This window comes from Marmota flaviventris, chromosome 3 (assembly GCF_047511675.1).
Source record: "Marmota flaviventris isolate mMarFla1 chromosome 3, mMarFla1.hap1, whole genome shotgun sequence".
In the NCBI taxonomy this organism is placed as follows: domain Eukaryota; kingdom Metazoa; phylum Chordata; class Mammalia; order Rodentia; family Sciuridae; genus Marmota; species Marmota flaviventris.
The window spans coordinates 163266287-163283671 of record NC_092500.1 but is presented as its reverse complement, the minus strand read 5'-3'; the positions used below and the strand labels follow the sequence as shown (position 1 = coordinate 163283671).

Sequence of the window (17385 nt, the reverse complement as noted above, 5' to 3'; positions counted from 1 at the left end):
ATAAAAGAATAGAAAAAATACTTAGTGCCATTAATAATGATAATAGCAAAACAATGATGATGGCTACTCTTTTTTTTTATGATTACTCTTTATTGACATTTCCAGTCCTATGGTAAGAGTGCACATACATGAAAGAAAACACAATGCTTTTTTGGTTAACATTTGGCATAGTACTTTCTAATCCTTTCTTTCCTTCTGCATATAGGTATTTCAAGACGTATATAGTTATAATTGTATAATAAAGTAGTTTTTTTATACCAGGGATTGAATCCAGGAGTGCTTAACCACTGAGCCACATCCCCAGCCCTTTTTTAAATATTTTATCTAGAGACAAGGTCTCACTGAGTTGCTTAAGGCCTCGCTAAGTTGCTGAGGCTGGCTTTGAACTCATGATCCTCCTGCCTCTGCCTCCTGAGCCGCTGGGATTACAGGCATGCACCGCTGTGCCTGGCTATAAGAAAGACAGTTTTGATCTCTGATTTTTCCATAAATATTTTTCTGTAGTCTTATATATTCTTTGATATCATTTTAATAGTATATCATCAAATAATTCTTTAAAAATACTCTTTTATGTGTTGTCTAATATTTCATTCAATTAGTATATATAATCCATTCCATAATTTCCATGTTGAACATTTATTATTTTTGCTTTTTGCATACACAGATGAAGATCAACTAATGAGGACACATTCTGAACCATGTGTTGTTAGGTGACTTTGTCACTGTGTGACCATCGTAGTACTTAAACAAACCTAGGTAGTTCAGCCCACCACATAGCTAGGCTAGTTGGCATAGCCTGCTGCTCCTGAGCTATGAACCTGCAGAGCCCATCACTATACTGAACACCTAGGTGATTGTCACACAGTGGTATTGTGTATCCAAACATGTCAGAACATAGAAAAGGTACAGTATAAAAGACAAAAAGGTGGCCTGCCTGTAGAGGGCACTTACCTGCAGGACTGGAAGTTACCCCGGTGAGTCAGTCAGGGAGGGGGCGGGGGGAGGTGAACGAGGACACATAGGAAGTGACTGTGCCCTGCTGTAGACGTTATAACCCTGCACACTGAGGCCACACCAACTGAATGCATGCTTTCTTTGATGATGACTGAATTTAATCATCTGCCCAAGTTTATAGCATTATTTCCTTTTTAAATCAACTGTTTATCCGTAGTGATGCTGCGTTGTTTCCTCAAAAAAAAAGGCATGTTTTTTAAACCACAAGCAGAATACATGCTTTTTGTAAAATTAAAACATAAAATGCACATAATAAAACAGAAATTTCCCTCTTTTGCAGTATCTCCTTAATCACTCCCATAGCAGTGGTCTGGTGTGTACGTCTGTACATCTCCAGGCCTTTCTCTAACATTAGGAGTTATGCCCATTTCCCCCCTTTTAAAATTTTGGTGGTGGGGGAAATGGGTTTGATGTGGGTTTACAAGAAATGTACTTCTATTCCTGATGTGTTGAGTGGTTTTAAAAGCTATTCACATTTGTCACTTGTACTTGCTTTTAGAAATTATATCATATTTATTCTATGTAGTATAAATACATAATTATATATATTATATAATAATATCAATTATATTTTTATATTATATATATTTAAATCATATTTTTATTGCATATATCTCCTATTTGTTGTTAGTTTGTTTTGTTATTTTATTCTTCCTATCAAATTTGCTGATCATTTTATTTTATGCTTGAAAAAATGTTTTTTAGCTTAGCCAAGGCTTTTTTTTTTTTAAATCTAAAGACACTCTGAATAAAAAGTTCTGTTTTCTGCCTTTTTAAAGTTTTCATATGTATTGCAAAGCGATGATTTAAGATAATTTTTGTGTTTTTTTCAAGAAAGTGATTTCTGTATACATTGTGAGATAATAACCTAAAAACAAATTTATTTCCAATTATATTGTAAACCAGGTCTCCTCAAGCCATGGGCTGTATAAGTTTCATCTCCTGCACTGCACCACCTCTGTTATGATGTCTTAAATTCTGAAGTATCAGAGGGTGTCTGTCTGGTCTATCTTGCTTAATTTATTTCTGTGTCAATTTTGTTTTTTTAAACTGTCACATAATATAGGTATCATACTTTGAAAGAGCAGCTCTCCCTGCATACAAACGTTTCTGCGTTTCCCCTTGGTTTATATGGTATATCTATACCATTACCTCACTGCTCTAATAGTCACGATTCATAGTAAGTTTTGAAATCACAAAGTATGGGAATTCCAACTTTGTTCTTTTTAAGGTTGTTTTGCCTCTTTGCCATTCCTTAAGATTCCATATGAATTTCAAATGGACTTTCTATTTCAAAAAAGATTTTGGGATTTTGGTAGAGATCACATTTCACCTTTATATCCCTTTAGATAGTGTTATCCTCTTAGCAATAGCGTTTTCCACTCCATGATCATGGGCTATCTTTCCATTCTTTCACGCCTTCCTTTTAGCAATGTTTTGTAGCTTCAGTGTTTAATAAGTCTCCTTAATCAAATTTCTTCCCACATATTTGTTCTTTTTTGGTGTTGTTATAAATGAAATTGTTTCCTTAATTTCCTTTTTTGTTTGTTTATGCTCAGATTTAGAAATTGAACTGATACTTGTGTGTTGGTTTTGTATTTTGCATCTTTGTTGATTTTTTTTTCTTTTTAATTCTGTGTGTGTGTGTGTGTGTGTGTGTGTGTGTAGGATATTTAGGGTTTTCAATATGTAAGGTCGTATTATTTGCAACCAATCATTTTGTTCCTTTTTTTAAATTTAATACATTTATTTATTTATTTTGCCTAATTGCTCTGGCTAGGACTTTTTAGACTATAAAGTGGAAAACTTGGCATATTCCTAATTGAAGAAAAAGCTTTCAGTCTTTCACCATTAAGTATAATATTAGCTATGGATTTTTTTGCATATTGCCTTTATCATATTGGGAAGTTTACTTGTATTTCTGATTTGTTGAGCAGGTTTTATCGTGAGCATATGTTGCATTTCTGCATCTATTGAGATGGTTATGCTTTATTTGATTAGTGTTGTATATTTCATTGATTGATTTTCATATGTTGAAGTGTCCTTGTATTCTAGGGATGAATCCATGCTTATAAGATGTAATTCTATTAATAGCTGCCGAATTTAGTTTATGATTATTTTATTGAAAATTTTCAGATCAGTATTCATATGAGAGTTTGATCAATAAACTAGAAAGCATTCCAAAGAAATAAGAAAGCCAGTATCCTTCAGAAAAAACTTTTCTTTTTAGTAGAGTTTAGAAGAGTCGATGATATTGTTTCGAACTAAAGATAGTGGTGATATCAATTAGTATAATTCTTTGATAAAGCAATTTTGCAATACATTCATTATCTCAAGAAAATAATTTTATTATTGATAAATCCACTCTAAGAAATAATTTTCAATAAATAAACAGCTTTATATGAAAAAATAGAAAGATTTCTGTATAGCATTTTGTGATCTCCATGATATAATGTGGAAATTTCAAGTAAAAGCACAGGTTTGTCCACAGATGTAAAAGACTCAAGTTGAAGTTTGTTGTAAGGTCAAAACAGAGGAGTTCACGGGCCTTCTTTTGACTATAGCTTACTTTTGTGAAGTAAGACATTAGGGGAGAAAAATCAACTTCTGTATCACTAGGGTATAATGTGGTCAACATTGTTTTGTTGGCAAACTAAGATCTTAAATTAAGGAATAAAACAAGTATTTCTTTTTCAAGGTGAGAAAGTGGAATGAGATCTGAAAAAATAATTTGAGTGTGCAGTCCCTAGGTGTTATTTGCATCAGGAATGCTCTAGAACAGTTGATTCTCAGGGCTGGGATTGTGGCTCAGTGGCAAAGTGCTTGCCTTGCATATACAAGGCACTGGGTTCGATCCTCAGCACCACATAAAAATAAATAAATAAATAGAATAGTTGATTCTCAACTGGGGGTGGGAGCAGTCTGTTCCAAGGGTATTTGGCAACATCTAGAGAAGTTTTTGATTCTCACAGCTGTAGGTGGGGTGGGGTGTGCTACTGACATCTAGTGGTGAAGCTCAGGGATGCAGATAACATCCTGCCTTAGGCTCAGGACTGGCATCCACCCACAGCAAAGATCAGCATACTCCAATTGCCAACAGTGCTGAGGTTGAGAAGCCAGTTCTGAAGAAAGTACATTATGCTGTCACAACTATTAATTTACAAGGATAAGTATAAGGACTCTAAATGAAATAGGTAAATCTTGGCAAAACTATTGCTGTGCTTATAGAGTAAAATCACAAGTGCACTCTATTTGAACTTCAAAAGAAGGGAAGAGAAACTGGTATATGGATACAGATCAAATACGTATTCTATTATCTACAAACACTTTGTAAAATTCTACATCTTTCACTAATTATTCTAAAAATATAAAAAGAAGTTAGGAAAACTATGAAATAGTACAAATAAATTAGCATCAATTCTTATATCTACATGAAAATGTGTTATCACAAGAGATGTTTCCCTCCTCAAGCTTTACTAAAGCATAATTGACAAATGAAAACATTTATAGTGCTCACAGTGTTTTTAATATGTGTATACATCATGAAATGATACATCAAGCTAATTAATATGCCCACTACCTCACATACCCATCTTGTTGGGGTAAGATGTTTTGAGATCTAATCTCTTACCAGTTTCCAATTTTGCAACACATTGTTATTGACTACATTTACCATACTGATCTCCAGAATTTATCCATCCTGTCAAAGTTAAACTTTGTACACTTTAACCAACATCTCCCCACTTCCCTCCGAAAGAAATATTTTAAATAACTAATGACATTAGGCTATGTTTGATATGTACAAAATATGTACAAATAATTATGCACAAGTGTATCACATATATGAATATTATGCAAATGATGACATAGTATATGTAAATAATGATGCGTTAGAAGAATACCCATAAGCCACCACCCAATTTATGAATGTGAGCATTTTCAATACTGTGAAGTCATTTTAAGTCCCACCCCTACTTCTCCTCAAGAGTAACTCCTTCTTAAATCTGAGTTTTTGTTATTCTCTTACCTTTAAAAAATAATGACATCAAATGCATATATCCCTAAATTATATGCTAATTATTTGCTAAAAGTTCTGCTTTTCTTTGCCTATGTAAAAATAGTATTATAGGCCGGGCGTGGAGGTGCATACCTATAAACCCACCAGCTCTGGAGGCTGAGGCAGGACAGGAGGATCGCCAAGTTCAAAGGCACTCTCAGCAAAGGTGAGGCATTAAGCAACTCACTGAGATCCTGTCTCTAAATAAAAAATACAAAATAGGGTTGGGGATGTAGCTCAGTGGTCAAGTGCCCCTGAGTTCAATCCCTAGTACTCCCCCAAAAAAACATTATAATGGAGACATTCATTCATTTTTCACTCAATCCATCTTATCCCATGTAATTCATTCAGGCTATTGCTAAATAATATTCCTTTGATTAATTATTTCAAAATTTGTTTATGTCTTCCTTATATGATGTATACATTTGGACTCAGTATTGGCTAATTTGTGTTCATCCCAGAATTCATATGCTGGAGACCTGACCCCCTGTACCTCAGCATGCAGCTGTGATTGGAGACAGGGCCTTTAAAGAGGTCATTAAGGTGGAGTGCCGCCGTGAGGGTGAGGAGGGACTTTAGATTCACAGAGACAGCAGGGAGGAGCATGTTAAGATGCAACAAGAAGGTGGCCATCTGTAAGCCGAGAACAGCTGACCCCATGGAGGAAGGCCTCACATATGGCAGTGAGTGTGCTAATCGCCACGTCTTGAAAGAGGAAGTCAGAGACACCTAAGTGGGGCCAGGCTAGGCTTTTTCTTTACTGTTCTGTTCTTTTTTTCTTTTATCTCTCTCTCTTTTCCCTCTCTCCTCCCTCCGTCCCTCCCCCTTCCATCCCTCCCTCCTTTCCTTCCTCCTCCTTCTTTTAACAATCTCTGGTGAGAACTATCAAGGGGTCATGCCAGAACTAAATCCCTTTCAAGGAAATGGACTTTCCTCTAGGACCCACCTCTGAAAGGTTCTATACCGTCCCCCATCGCCAGCTCATGCTCCAACTGAGGGAAACTTGGGGACAAATCACACTCAAACCTTGGCAATAAGCCTGTCAGCATTCTGGCAATCAGGCAATCATTCTGTGTGACTCATCTTCTTTTCTCATGGGCTGCTCTTTTTTTTTTTTTTCCTTCTCCCAGGACTGGGGATTGAACCCAGAGGCACTCTACCTCTGAGCTACTTCCCCAGCCATTTTGTTTTATTTTACTTTATTTTATTTAAGACAGGGTCTTGCTAAGTTTCCAGGTCTGGCCTCCAACTTGCAATTCTGCTACCTCAGTCTCCAGAGTTGCTAGATGTCCCCCACCAGGCCTGACTCACTAACTGCTTTTAGTAGGATGACTTGGCACCTGAGTTTGATTATGACATCCATTTCAAGTCTGTTGTAATTCTAAAACGATTTTTATTTATTTAATTCATATTTACTGGTGCATATTAATTATAGAGTAGTATGTATCTTTGTGGCACATTTGTGCATACATATAACATGATGTGATCAGTTTTACTCCCCAATTCCTCCCTTACCCTCCCCTCCTCCCTCCTGCATAGCCTCTTCCTTTACTCCGAGGTCTTCCTTCTAGTTTTATGACATCAGTTCCCCCCCCCCCCTTTTTTTCTCTCTAGCTTCTACATATGAGAGAAAACAAATGCCACTTTTCTTTCTGAGTCTGGCTTATTTTGCTTAACATGATGCTCTCCAATTCCATCCATTTTCCTGCAAATGGCACAATTTCATTTTTTCTTTTTTGGCTGAATAAAACTCCATTGTATACATAAACCACATTTTCTTGATCCATTCATCTATTGACTGGCGCCTCAGCTGATTCTATAACTTGGCCATTGTGAGCTGTGCTGATCTCTAAAGTATGCTGACTTTTAATTCTTTTGTATAAGTATCCAGCAGTGGTATAGCTGGATCATATGGTAGTTCCATTTTTAGTTTTTTGAGGAACCTCCATAATAATTTCCATGTGACTGTACCAATTTACATTCCCACCGACAGTGGGAATTCCTTTTTCTTGATGTCCTTTTGAACATTTACTGTTATTTGTGTTCTTTTTTAGAATTTTTTATTTATTGTTTTAGTTTTCGGCGGACACAACATCTTTGTTTGTATGTGGTGCTGAGGATCGAACCCGGGCCGCACGCATGCCAGGCGAGCGTGCTACCACTAGAGCCACATCCCCAGCCCTTATTTGTGTTCTTGATGATTTCCAATCTGACCAGAGTGAGGTGCAATCTCAATGCAGTTTTGACTTTTTCATGTAATTATTGGCCATTTGTGCTTCCTCTTTTAAGGAATGTCTGGGTAGTTCTCATTTGACCATTTATCAAGCAGATTGTTTGTTTGTTTTTTTTTTTTTTTTTTTGGTGTTGAGATTTTTTAAAAAATATATTCAGGATATTAATTTTCTGTTGGAAGAATGACTGACATTGACTTTCTCCCATTCTTTAGGCTTCCTAATGCTTTTGATTCCTTTGCATTGTGGAAGTGTTTAATTTGATGCCATCCTATTTATTTTTGATTCTTTGCTTTACTTCTTGAGCTATTCAGGAAGTTATTGCCTGTGCAACTTCTAGAAGTTGCATTTCTGCATACTTTCATATCTTTGATCCATTTTGATTTGACTTTTGTACAGGATAAGAGCTAGGGATCTAGTGTCATTAATTTACATATAGATATCCCGTTTTCCCAGCACCCTTTGTCGAAGAGTCTGTCTTTTCTCCAACATGCATCTGTGGCATCTGTGTTGAGAATTGCACTGTTGCTGTGTAAGTCTGTCTGTACGTCTTCTATTCTATTGCTCTGTTTTTATGCCAGTTCCATGCTGTTTTTGTTACTATGGTTCTGTTGTGTAGTTTGAAATCAGGGAAGGGGATTCCTCTAGTATTGCTCTTTTTGCTCAGGATTGCTTTGGTCTCCTGGGAGTCTGCTGTAACTTTCAGGAATGCTCTTTCTGACTTTAAGAACGTGTTCAGTTTGGACAGTAAATAATATGGTTTCCTTAGCACTTTCGACATCCTTTTCTATTTTGTGTTTTTCAGTTTCACCAAAATGTATCTAGAATAGACTTCTTTCAAATCATGCTACTTGGAATATAACACATTCTTTAATTCCGTCTTGCTTTGTGGTAACCTGTGTCACAAAGGTTTCTCTTCTAATCTATCTTCAAGTGTGCAGGTTTTCTTTTTGGTTATATCTAATCTGACATTTTATCCATTTATTGAAACTTTAGTAGGAATTGATTATATTTTAAATATCTATTGTTTTTCCTCTAAATTTGTTAGCATTTCTAATATACTTTGTTGATTGCCTATTGATTGTGTCTCTCTTATATAGAAAAGTATTTTGTACTCTTCATTTGATAATTTCAATGCTAAAGTTCTTTGGCTTCTAAATATATTATTTCTGAAATTTTATTTGTGGTGGCCTGTGTATTTGATGATCTTGTACCATGAACTTTTGAATTTGGTTGATTTTATTTATTTGGAATTCTGTTTTTGTTACTATGGCTCTGTTGTGTAGTTTGAAATAAACTATTGAAGTGGGAGTGATTCAGCTTTTCAGCAGCTCTGAGAGTCTAAATTAAAAAGCCTTTTCTCAAAAAGAATTTGTCTTACCTTCTGGTGTGTGCCAGGGGATGCTACTTTAATTCCTTTAAAACATTCAGCTCACTGTGTGAATCTGAGATTTACCTTTCATACCTATGGTAAGCTCAAAGAATGCAGATTGTTTTTCTATTTCACCTTTCAGTGTTATTTGTTTCTGCTTCATGTATTTTGAAAGTGTGTTATTTGGTACACGCAGGTTTAGAATTGTTATGTCTTCGGTGAACTGCCGCTTTATCAAGATGCAATGCCCCTCTGTATTTCCAGTAATATACTTTGTTCTGAGGCCCACTTTGTCTGCTATTAATAGAGCCACTCCAGCTTTCTGTTGGTTTGAGTTTGTGTAATATGTTTTCTCAAACTTTTACTTTTAACCTACCCATGTCTTTAATGTTAGTTTCTTGTAGACAGAATTTGTTTCTTGACTTTTAAAAAATTATTTTAATCTAACAATCTCTCTTTCTCTCTCTCTCTCTCTCTTTTTTTTTTTTTTTTTTTGAGATGCTGGGGATTGAACTCAGGGCCTTGTGCATGCAAGGCAAGCATTCTACCAACTGAGCTATATCCCCAGCTCTAACAATCTCTTTTAATTGAAGGTTATACAGATAGATTCATCGTGTGGAATTTAGACAGAAGGTGCCGAAAAAAAATATCCCAAACTGAAAAGTTTTGTCAGCATTATTGAGATAATAATTTATAATAATTAGACATAGTAAAATACTAAATTGGTGAACAATATCAAAGTTCTAAATGTTGCCTTGTACACAAGAGGCACTCAAAAGGTATTTATTGCATAATTAGCTGAAACTGTTTAGGGTTAGACTCAGGAAAATACATTTACTCAAAGTTTACTATTTGATAAACTCTGAATCAGATGCAGCTTAGATGAAACACAGAAAATACTCCGTTAGTTGCACTATTCCACTTTCTCTTTCTTATTTTCATTCTGAAATGATAGATAGAAGTGGGAGTGATTCAGTTTTTCAGCAGCTCAGAAATCTGCTTAGAGGATAATTTGTGACTGGCTTTTTAATTACCTACAGTACTATTTGTCCCTGATTTTGCATGTCATTAAATACTTATGACATTAAATGTCACTACATTTATTCAATATTTTGAATAAATATTGAAACTTGACTAAGAAGATTTGCATCAGCCTCTCCCTGTTCCTGTTGGATGCTGCAGTGGTGTACGGCAACATCTCAGATTGCTTGGTGCAATTGGAATGGCCCACAAGGATTCAGAGTGCAGAAGGCTGTTAGGATCCTGGCTCAGTCACCACCTGTCTCTGAGACTTTGAAGTAGATTCAGATTCCAATGTAACAAATACATAGCAGATGCGTCCTGGCCTCTTGTTCCATGAAAACACTTAGAAAACCAAGGATGATGTGAAATATGTTTTTAAAGACAGAAAGAATTCTAAATTATTTATTAGTGACTTTCTAAGAAACATGCATTTTGGAAAATTTCAAACATGCTCAAAGAGAAAGGAATGGCCTAATAAATCTCTGTGTTTTCATTGCCAAAACATTTGGCCAATGTAATTTTACTTACTTCCCAGACAAGTGTTTTTTTTTTTCCTTTCATTTCCTGAAACATTTTAAAGAAAATTATGTATTGATCCGATCATTAAACTCATAAAAACTTCAGTATGTAAGTACACCTTTAAAAAATTACATCTACTAATCCTTTTTGGTATTACAGACTCCCCACTAGCTTAGAAAAGTGAGAGGGTTAATGATTTGTTCAAGGCCATATGATTTGGTAGCAGAATTAGAGTGAGAGCTTCAATATTCTCAATACTTAATCTTATATTCTTTCCCTATAACATGTTGCCTCTGAAAATGACCTATTTACTAGCTGTCTTAGTACATTTGAGCTACTATAACAAAATACCAGAGTCTGGGTATCTTATGAACAACAGATGTAATTTATTTCTCATGGCTGTGTAAGCTGGGAAGTGCAAGTGCAAGTTCAAGGTGCCAGTGGATTTGGAGTCTGGTGAGGGTCTGCTTTCTAGTTCATAGATGGCATCTTCCAGCTGGGTCCTCACATGGTAGAAAAGTTCCCCCCCCCCCCCCCCCCGGTTGTCCTGTGCCTCTTTTGTAAGGCACTAATACCATTCATAAGGGATTGGCCTTCAGGACCAAATAAATCACCACCCATTAATACATAACACTGGGGTCTGTTTCAACATATGATTTTTGGGTGGACATAAATGTTCAGACAATAGCACTAGCTGAAAAGAAAAAAATATTGCAATTCGATTCTCTGCAAGTGTATTAAGTCAGAGATATTAAAAATGTGAATTCCTGAGCCCCAACCCTAGAGGACCTAAATCCTTAGAGCTGGTATGGAGCCAGCAATACGTTGGAACAAATTTATATCAGTTCTTGAGAACCAACTATTTCCTTTCAAGGGATTTTTGAGCCAATTACTAAAAAAATCATTAAAAATTAAATCATATAAACATATAATTGCATAAATTATATTAAAAACAAAGGTTATAAATATTCAAAGCTCAGCACTGCTTACTAACTTTGCTGCACTTTCCTGTTATTTGTGCTGTTGAGGTCAAGTTCATTTTGTCTGTATGATGGAAACACTGTCTATGGTGTACCATTGTGTATCTTTCCCCAACCCCATCGGTGGTTTACACCAACAAAATTTACAAAGACAAACCTTGCTTGATTTGTAGCTTTGTTGCTTGTCTGAAAAATAGTGGAGGAAATGTTAATAATGTAGATTAAACTTAAAGTGTGTTATGCTTGTGGCTATTACATTATAAAAAGCTTTACAAAGTTGGGGAAATGTTGTTCTAATATTCAAAATCTATTATTCAGCAAATAAGTCTCTTAGATCATCAGTACATAATATGAGATTCATACATCATGTTTCACTTTGTTTATTCATTTTGAAACTACATTTGCTTATCAAATTTTAGCATAAGTTGGCCACGCTTGCTGCAGCCATAGATAACAAGAGTTCGGTAAAAACGATAAAAGTATTCTGCTGGAATGCATTAGATTTGTGAAATTTATAATAACGAATATTGGATAATGTATTATTATTTGTAAATTGTGTGCTATGAATCCTTTTATTAGCAAAATATATAATGTTATTGTGAACATACAGAATGCCTACATTTGTTGGGGGGAAGGACTAGTTGGCTGGTAAACGTTTTCTAGAAAAACCCTTGAATGGTCATTTCAAATGACCATCCCAGGTATTCCTGGACATCCTGAATTTGAATAACGACATTGAGCAAAAATCAGGATTGGGCTGGGGTTGTGGTTCAGTGGCAGAGCACTTGCCTCACACATTTGAGGCACTGGGTTTGATCTTCAGCACGACACAAAAATAAACAAACAAAATAAAAATATTTATATATTTTTTAATAACTAAAAAAAAAGATCAGGATTGCCTAATTTAGTCTCCAAAGATTTCTTCCTGATCTTTAATGAAAACAAATACAGAATGTGTTCTTTCAAATGTAGAGGTCATTTCTAAAAAAAATTAAAGCTTAAAATGTTTTATAGAAGTATAATTAACATATGATAAATGGTAGATATTTAGAATATGCAACTTGATAAGTCTCGACATACCGTACCCTTGTGAAATCAGATTGTGAACATATTGATTACCCCTAAAGATTTTCTCATGTCCTTGTAATTCTTCTCTTCTGCCCTTCCTGACTACTCCACACCCAAGCAACTGCTGATACACTTTTTGTCACATTTGCATTTTCTAGAATTTTATATAAATGATATTATACAGGGTTATTCTTTCTGGTATGGCTTCTTATACTAAGCATGGTCACTCTGAGATTCATTTACATTACTGAGCATCTGAATGGTTCATTTCTTTCTTTCTTTCTTTTGTCCAGCAATGTGCCAATATTCCATGATTTCTTTATTCATTCAGTTGCTGCCATTTATTTCCAGTTTTTATCTATTGCAAATAATGCTCCTATGAACATTTTAATATAAATTTTTATATGAATATTTATTTCTTTTCTCAGATTAATATCTAGGAGTGGAATGGCTGGATAATGTGGTTGAATATCACGTTTAGTTTTTTTTTTTTTAAGAAACTGCCAAATTATTTTCTGTAGCAGCAGAGATCAATTTTTTTTCTTTTTTTGTTTTCCTCCTTCCCTCTCTTCCTCCCTTCCTTCCTGGTGGTGAGAAAATGTGAGTGATTCTGATATTGCTTCAAGATTTTCATGTGAGTACTCCAAGCAAGCTGGTTGCAATACACCTCAATTTATATTCCTTAAATAACATTATTTAATAGAACTCAGAATAAACTATTTTATAGCACTAACCTCCATTGCATGAAGTTAGAGTCACTTCATTTACTCATTGGCTTATGATGAATTTGTTCAAATTTATTTTCCATTTTCTGCAGTTCTTGTTTGCATTTATTTTTTCTTTCATGATTTTCTGAACCATACCGCATCTTAGGAAATATATTAAAGGGTATTACATTGTAAATAATAATAATAATAAAGCATATTCACTTCAGTAAGCGTTGTGCGACATATTATACTTTATTTCAGAATTTCAATTGGAAGCAACTAATTGCTAATTAGCACATACATATATACATTACCAAAATACTCAACAGAGGGTGTGTGTGTGTGTGTGTGTGTGTGTTTGCCATATCCAGAATGTCTATTTGAAGAATATCTATTCCAAACATAGTGAGACAAATTATATTTTACCCTGTTTAACTGAGGCTGTATTTCCAATTTATTTTAGTGATAGGTTGGTCTCTTTTATAGATTATTGTTCTGAGAGGCTCCCTAGCCCCTCAGTTTTTCTGGGTCTGAGTAGTGCTCTTAAAGAAAGAGAATCTAAAAGCTAACACTAGCTCTGCTGTAATTACATAACACACTGTGCAAAACCCATGATCTAAAACAGCACAGCTAGAGTCAACCTCCAACTAATTAAAACTAGAAATTCTGAGCTTGAATCAGGACATTCACAAAGACCTGAGCACAGGGGAGCCCTGACTAGAAAACATTTTTCCCGTTGTCTGTGCGACAGATTCTGAACATCTAAATTACTTCGTGAAACAGCATTACTGCCCAGATTTTTCGCAGAATGGGTTGGTTGGTGGCAGGACTGGAAGTGAGCACTCTGCCAGCACTCTCTGCAAATTTTTGGTTGGACTTTCTGAGATGGGGAGGCTTCAGCAGCCTCTTCCCTCCCTGGGGAAAGAGGCCAAGAGTGAATGAACGCACGCCCAATTCTTTGATACGTCTGCAGTATGCTATATTAAATTATTTATTTTGTTATTTTTTCTGTTGTCACCATATTACTCTGAAAGCACAGAGCTGTCCATATAACAATGAGAGCTCAATATTTGGCCCCTTTTCGTAGGCACTGTGTTCCAAATTACGGCAGGAGTTATGTAAGTCTTCAAAAAGCTCTTTATCAGTGAAGGAGCAATCTGTCTTTCTCTGGCCAATCAAGATAAAAGCTATATCTGAAGGGAAGCCCTGTTTATAGATCCTGATACTGGTAGTCATCCAAGATGCTAGTTAAAAAAAAAAAAAAAAGAGGAAGAAGAAATATTATGAAGGAGAAATCTGTGCTCTGCGGAAAAGAAGAGAAACAAAAGCTTCTCTATCCAGTTATGTAAACACTGTTGGTATGACTCTAGCTGTTGACTTAAGAAATTGAGAATGTACTGACAACATTGATTATCACCTCAGAGTACAAAACATGGGATGCTATACTGCAGCAGAGAGCAAACGCTTGAAGAGGCAGACTCATTAATTAAAATTAAAATCTTGCTTAACTTTGTGTTGCAATACAGTGGTCCCTTGGTATTTGTGGGGCGATTGGTTCTAGGACACCTCACAGATACCGAAATCCCAAGGTACTCAAGACCCTTAGAAAATGGTGGAGTGTTGCATTGAACCTAGACACATAAGTCATCTCTAGATGACTTATGATACCCAATACAATGTCAATCCTATGTAAATCGTTGTTATGTTGTATTGTTTAGGAAATAGTGATGAAAGTCTGTAAATGTTCTGCACAGACACACTTTTTAAAAAAGTATTTTCCATCTGAGATTAGTTGAACAAATGGACATGGAGCTCACCTATAAGAAGGGTCAACCAACCATCCTTTGTCTCATTTCCCATAGCTTCACTCAAGTTCTACTCAGAACATAAAAGAGCACATGTGGTATTGCAGAGCATCAGAATAGGGATCAGGCTGGCTGAATCTCCTTTCTGGATTTACCTTTGCTGTCAGAGGAAAGTATTGGGAAGGTCAATGGTTCCCATCATAAAGAATCTATTTTATTGTCTTTGCCCTGTAGATACATTTTGAAAGATTTTATTAGTTGTCTAAGTTCCTTTTCTCTGGCTACGAGGTAGGGGAAGCCCAGGGGGTATGTACAGGGAATGGAAGTTGGCCGGGGTATGAATCTTAGTCCCACAGCTTACTAGCTACATGACCTTGAGAAAGCCATGGGATCTCTTTAAGCCTCAATCTCTTTATAGAGCTGTGGCACAATTGCTAGCATAAACATTTTTTAGAGCAGTGGCTGGGACATGGTCAAAGCCAAAAATCTTTAATAGCAGAGATGCTCCTGCTCCTGCTGCTACCTTTCTTCTTTCTGGATAGTAGTGTTGGCCTTTCTGGGAGTTGACTAGCAGTCTCACCTCCATGCCTAAAGAGATACATCAAACTCTGACTTGAGTGATGCTGTTGTAGAGTTAAGAGGATGTGGGAGTGGGCAACAGGAGTTTGGGCACAGAGATGGTAGGTGCAGAGAACTATGCTAATTTTGCCTGGTGAACATATCAGAACCCAAGTTGGATAAGGCCTCAAACCAGGTTGCTCCCGGAGAAGAAATCATACTTGCAGAAGGCCAAGCCAATCATCACAAGTGCCTGTGAGAAGAAGGTGCTAGAGGGGGGAGCAACTCATGTTCAGACTGGCTGAGCACACCTGCCTCACTCACGGTGGGGCTGTGGTTCCCAGCAATGGCCAGGGCGTTTAAACAAACTCAGGACTTGCGTCTGCAGGTGAAGGGTGTTGACAATCTGTAACTACAGAGGTGGAAAAGGAAGGGAACCAAGAGCAGTTTTTTCCCCCATTTGTATGAACATAATTTTTCTATTTCATCTCTGTTTCATTCAGATTTTAACCTAAGATTTGTCATTCTCAAAGGCATATAATAAATTTACCACATTGCTGATATGGTTGTCATGCTAAAAACAATCAGAAAAACTAAATATACAGTTACTCATGTGCTGTTCACTCCTTCTGGTTGCTTAATTCTGGGTGTCGTGGTTTTGAGGCTGAGACTGATGGTATGCTGGGCAGGGTCGCCCTTCACAACTCAGAAAGTCCCATTTTGGCCTTGACACTGAATCAACTTGGGTCCATTGTGAAATGTCAGCATAACTACACAGATTTTTATGATTCTAGTAAAAACCAGAGAACTCTTTAATATTTAGATAGCTTGTGAAACTTTTGCTATTGGGCAAACAAAACTTTCTATTAGATTTTTGAAGTGCTGATAATGGTTCCTGTCTGGCAGAAGGAACTTCATGACCACCCCAATGACTTCTGCAAAATGTTATGCTTCTGACCATCTTTCACCCTCACTTCTGAAGCTCTCTGTCTTTCTCACCTTCCTTCTCAGCTTCCTCTATCGAATCCTCTTTTCTGTCTTGAGAATTCTAAGTTTCCACCTTTTATTTTTTTCACTGCATATACTCTTTCCAGTTGATCTTTTCATTCTTGTTATTTGCACAAGGACATTTTTTTTTTTTTTTTGTACAAGGAGGATTCTCTCTACTTCTCTAGCCCTGGCCTTTCCCAAGTTCTAAGACTCTCTTTCTAATTGATAACCAGACTTCGCCTCTGGGGTGCCCCACAGATATAGGCTCAGCTATTTTTCACGTTGATTTTCCTACTGGCTTAACCAGTCATAAATTATCTTCCTAGCCCCTCCTATAGTTGGTGGCATCTTTGATCTCTCTTTTAGGGCCTCAGGGAGACCTCATGGAGATGGGCTCTGAGCACAGTTGGGGCTGTCACTGCAAAAGGGAAAGGCTGATTGTTCAACTAAAACCTGCCCATATCCACACATTCCCATCCCACTAAAATTCAGACAATAGTCTTCATCTGACAGTCAGGGTCCCCAGTAATCTAGACTCAGGTCCCTCTAGAGTCTTACCCTTCTCTCTGAATGTCCCCTACATTCTGGTCTTTTTGGATCACTCTTTTCTTATTCCATCTCTGCTTCACTGGTCAGGCATCACCTCTTGGGCTGTACCCCTGCTCTTTTCTGTCCATCAAAATCCTACTCACCTTTCAGGAGCTCCCTCAAAAGCCACTTCTAACATGAAGCCATCTCTGGGCAATGCAGGGATCTGCCCTTCACTTTCTCCCTTGTACTCCTAAAAGACTAGGCTCAGTCTTTTCTACTAGATTTTAGGTTCCTTAATAATGACTTCGCTTAGTCATTTTTGTTGTTCCCACAGTGCCTGGCACACAGTAACTGCCTAACTTACTGTTGGAGATGAGTAATGATTTGACTAAAACATTCTCTGGTTGTGTTTACAGCAAAGCCAAGGGTGTCTTATGGTGCTAGGGAAGGAACGCCGCCGAGTTTCCCCTTAGATGCCTGTGTCTGACTGTGCACAGGGAATCCCTCTGCACACAGGGCCTAAGAACATA

At 36.6% G+C, this 17385-nt stretch overlaps 1 long non-coding RNA gene across 2 annotated transcripts; it reads right to left on the bottom strand.

Moving 5' to 3' along the window:
* Positions 1-9442: 9442 nt before the first annotated feature.
* On the bottom strand, positions 9443-17108 carry LOC114085654 (uncharacterized). 2 transcript variants are annotated; one of them, XR_004618587.1, is made up of 4 exons: positions 17017-17108; positions 14789-14936; positions 12999-13132; positions 9443-9617 (listed from the first exon to the last, which is right to left on the bottom strand). It is a non-coding gene; the product is annotated as an uncharacterized lncRNA (long non-coding RNA). The 2 variants fall into 2 exon arrangements; XR_003581520.2 differs by lacking the exons at positions 9443-9617; positions 12999-13132 and adding an exon at positions 13145-14215.
* Between the last annotated feature and the right edge of the window lie 277 nt (positions 17109-17385).